Source organism: Mus pahari, chromosome 8 (genome assembly GCF_900095145.1).
Source record: "Mus pahari chromosome 8, PAHARI_EIJ_v1.1, whole genome shotgun sequence".
Taxonomy (NCBI): Eukaryota; Metazoa; Chordata; class Mammalia; order Rodentia; family Muridae; genus Mus; species Mus pahari.
This window is the reverse complement of record NC_034597.1, coordinates 91646678-91650945: the sequence shown is the minus strand read 5'-3', so window position 1 is coordinate 91650945 and position 4268 is coordinate 91646678. Positions and strand designations below refer to the sequence as shown.

Sequence of the window (4268 nt, the reverse complement as noted above, 5' to 3'; positions counted from 1 at the left end):
TATCATATCTATATATCCTATCTATCTATCCATCCATCCATCCATCCACCCACCCATCTATCCATCTTATAGATTCTTGCTTTAAGGGTTTATCCTGGTTAGGTTTTTTGTTTTTTTGTTTTTTGTCAATTTGATATAAACCTATACATATTGGGGAAGAGGGCTTCTTAATTGAGGAAGCACTTCCATATGACTGTCCTGTAGACAAGTCTGTGGAGTATTGTGTTAAGGATTCAGTGTGGAAGAATCTTGTCTATTGTGTATGGTGCCGCACCTGGGCAAGTTGAGCAAACCATGAAGAGCAAGACGTAGCACTCCTCCATGGGCTCTATGTCAGTTCCTGCCTGCAGGTTCCTGCCCTGGCTTCCCTCTGCGATGGACTGTGATGTGGAACTGTAAGCTGAAATGAACCCTTTCCTCTCCAAGGTTCTATATTATTGTCAATTCTAAGTTAGTATGTGAGGTGCATCAAATAATAGCATTTTCTCCTAGAATTTTAGAAGAATTTCACGTTTACATTTTATAGTCAATATAACACATAAAGGGTTGTGTTTTTGAAGACTAGGTTTCTGATAATTGGCTGATTTAGGGTAGGAGTGAAAATTTTGTGAAGAAAAACCTAAATTGAGGAAAACTACCTCCAGTCTCTGGTTTTACTACTTAGCAACTGTTTAGCTATCAAGGAATGCTTCCCAATTCCTGGCAGCATCTACTGTGATTGTGTTTCTGGGCTTATGCTTTTTCTGTCATAGTAGATTGTATACAATAGCCATTTTTCTTCAAGGCTATTGAAATTTTATTTCAGGCTTGTTTTGTTATGTTGTGTTGCTTGAGATAAGGTCAATCTGGCCTCAGACTTCAAGGTTCAAGTGATAACCCCTGATTCAGGCTTACCACTTACTGCAGCCACAGACTTTTTCTTGTTCTTGGCATGGCTTTATTTTATTAGCATAAGTAAAAAATGTACTCTACAAATAGATAATTTTTATTCTGTAGTGCTTTGTTGGACACCATTTTCTACTTTAATGACCTAACTTATTTATCTTTAATTAATTTTTATTTTGAGTATTTTTATGTAAAACGATCCAATTTTTCTTTGTAAACAGTGTTAGAATTTGATCTTTAATCTCTCAAACCTTTCCTAGACTCTTTTCATTAAAAAATCAGCCCTCCAAACCTGAAGCTTGATCCAGAATAAAGAATCCAGAAATGCAGACATATTTCTGAATTCTCTGTGTCTTACTAAAATTATTTTTCTTAAATGCTTTTCTACAGACATTTATACAGTTTTCATTGCTAACACTTAGCCAATTAAAATACTTTTTGTTAATGACCAAAATAAATATTTGAATAAATTTGAGAAAATATTAAATGCCAGAGTACTGAGAACTTTTAGAGATGACTTCAGTCATCATAAAATTCTTACTACATACCTTATAATACACTTAGAATTAGGCATTTTCTATAGTTTCTTTTGTGGTTCGAGGCATTGTAACATAAAACTGACCATTGTGATCACTTGTAAGTATACAATAAAATGTTTTTTAGTATTTCACACTGTTATGCTATAAACACACACACACACACACACAAACACACAGCTTTTCATCTTGCAAAGCTTAAGTATATTCGTTTAACAGCCATTCCCACTTCCCACTCTCCTCCTCTCTTTACCCTCATGCTTTCTGTCTGCCTGACTTTGACTACTGTAAAGATGTCACGCAAGTGGAGCATATGGTAGTAGGGCTTCCTTTCACTTGCTCATTTCACTTAATAGACTAGAATGTCTTCAGAGTTCATCCATGTTGCGACACATGTCAGAATTTCCTTCCTTCAGGAAAATTGAGTGAATGTATGTTTCTTATCCTTTTGTCCTTTTTGATGGACACATCTAAACGAATGCGCATGTTGCTACTGTGCACTTGGGTAGGAAGGTAGGTATCTCTTAGAGACTCTGCATGGAGTTCTTTTGGCTGTGCCTACTGCAATGGAATTGCTGAACCATATTGATTCATGTTTTAATCCTTCAAGAGATGTTCATTGTGTTTTCTACAACAGCTACCATCTTATATCTCCATTAGTAGTGCTTACATTTTGCAGTTTCTCCATGATCTTCCAATTTTTGTCTTCTTTGTTTGGATTTTATGCATCCTGAGAGATGCAAAGTGGCTCTAGTATAGTTTTGATTTGAGTTTCCTTAATAATGATGGTAAGCACCTCTTATTTGTTTTTTAGCCAGTTGTAGCTCTTTGGAGAACTACCCATTCAAGTCTTACACCAGGTTCTGAATTGGGTTGTTTATTCTTTTTTGTTGACTTGTAGTTGGTCAGTGTATTCTAAATATTAATCCCTTGTGAGTACATGATTTTAAATAAATGATGTCTATGAGCTACCTTTTAATTGTGTTGGCAGTTTTTTGATATAAAAAGATTTTAATTTTTGTCAAGTCCAACGTGTTTAGTTTTGTGTTGTTGCCTGTGCTTTTGGTGACATATTTAAAAATATTACTAAATTCAAGAAAGTATTCTTGTACATAATGCATCATGAATTGCTTTCTTCTAGAAAAAACTTAACACATTTATTGTGTATGCTGTAGGTGTGCACATGCCTTGATGCACATGTGGCTGTCAGAGCATGAATGGGAGGAGTCACCTCTTTCTCACTAGGTACAGGGATCAAACTCAGGTCATCAGGCTTCACAGCCAGTGCCTTTACCTAGGACCCCTAGAAAATTTTCTTTATAGTTTTAGATCTTCCATTTGAGTTGATTTTTGTATATTGTAAATGTTATTAGATAGAGACCTAATGTTATTGTAATGCATGTGGATATCCAGTCTTCTAACATAGTTTCCTTTTTTTTTCTTTCCTAATTTCTTTCTATTTTTTCTTACTAGATATTTTTTTATTTACATTTCAAATATTATCCCCCTTTCCTAGTTTCCCCTGTGAAAATCTCCTATCCTCTCCCCCCTCCCCCTGCTCCCCAACCCACCCACTCCTGCTTCCTGGCCCAGGCATTCCCCTATACTGGGGCATAGAACCTTCACAAGACCAAGGGCCTCTCCTCCCATTGATGACCGACTAGGCCATCCTCTGCTACATATGCAGCCAGCCATGAGTCTCTCCATGTGTTTTCTTTGATTGGTGATTTAGTCCCAAGGAGCTCTGGGGGTACTGGTTAGTTCATATTGTTGTTCCTCCTAGGGGGCTGCAAACCCCTTCAGCTCCTTGGGTACCTTCTCTAGTTTCTTCATTGGGGTCCCTGTGCTCCATCTAATGGATGACAATGAGCATCCACTTCTGAATTAGTCACGCACTGACAGAGCCTCTCAGGAGACAGCTATATCAGGCTCCTGTCAGCAAGTTCTTGCTGGCATCTGTAATAGTGTCTGGGTTTGGTGGTGGTTTATGGGATGGATCCCCAGGTGGGGCAGTTTCTAGATGGTCATGCTGTAAGTCTCTGCTCTGAATTTTGTCTCTGTAACTCCTTCCATGGGAGTTTTGTTTCCCCCTTCTAAGAAGGATCGAAATATCCACACTTTGGTCTTCTTGCAAATTGTATCTTGGGTATTCTTCTAACATAGTTTCTTGACCAAGACTGTCTTTTTCACAGTTAGTGGTCTTGAGACCCTTGTCAAAGTCATTTGGATATTGCTGTGAACATTTGTTTCTGGGCTTCCTTTCTTTTTCTTTGGCCTCTAAGCTTCTCTTTTGGCCAGCATCATTCATATTTCAGATTACTGTGACCTTAATATGTTTTGAAATCACAAAGAATAGTATTTCTTTATCAAAATTATTTGGCTTTTTAAGGAATTCTTAATTTTATATGTTTTCTACTCATGTGAGAAATATCATTAAGATTATATTTTAATGGGAATGCATTGAATCTATAGGCTTCATAGGGCAGTTCTCACATCTTAACAATATTAAGTCTTTTTATCTTTGAACTTGGGATGTGGTCCTATTTATTTGTCTTTACTTTTTTTCACCAGTGTTTGTAGTTTTCATTATTCAAGTCTTTCACCTTCTTGGTTAAGTTAATTGCTGATTTTTTTATTCTTTCTGATGGTTTCGTCAGTGTAATTTTTGTTGGAGTTTTTTTTTTTTTTTTTTTTTTTTGCTTTTGTCAATTTAAAGAACTGATCTGTTGTCTTTGTCTTCTGCCGGGTCTCAGAGTTTCTTTATTAGTTCTACCAGTTCTTTTAGAGTTTCAGTGTCTGTATAAGATTTTTAGAGATTTCTCATGATGAAATTTATGTAGAGGGAGA

At 36.5% G+C, this 4268-nt stretch overlaps 1 protein-coding gene across 11 annotated transcripts in view; it reads left to right on the top strand.

Moving 5' to 3' along the window:
- Positions 1–4268, top strand: part of Mycbp2 (MYC binding protein 2) — a 230396-nt gene that overhangs the window by 63994 nt on the left and 162134 nt on the right. The gene's annotated exons all lie outside the window — the stretch shown is intronic.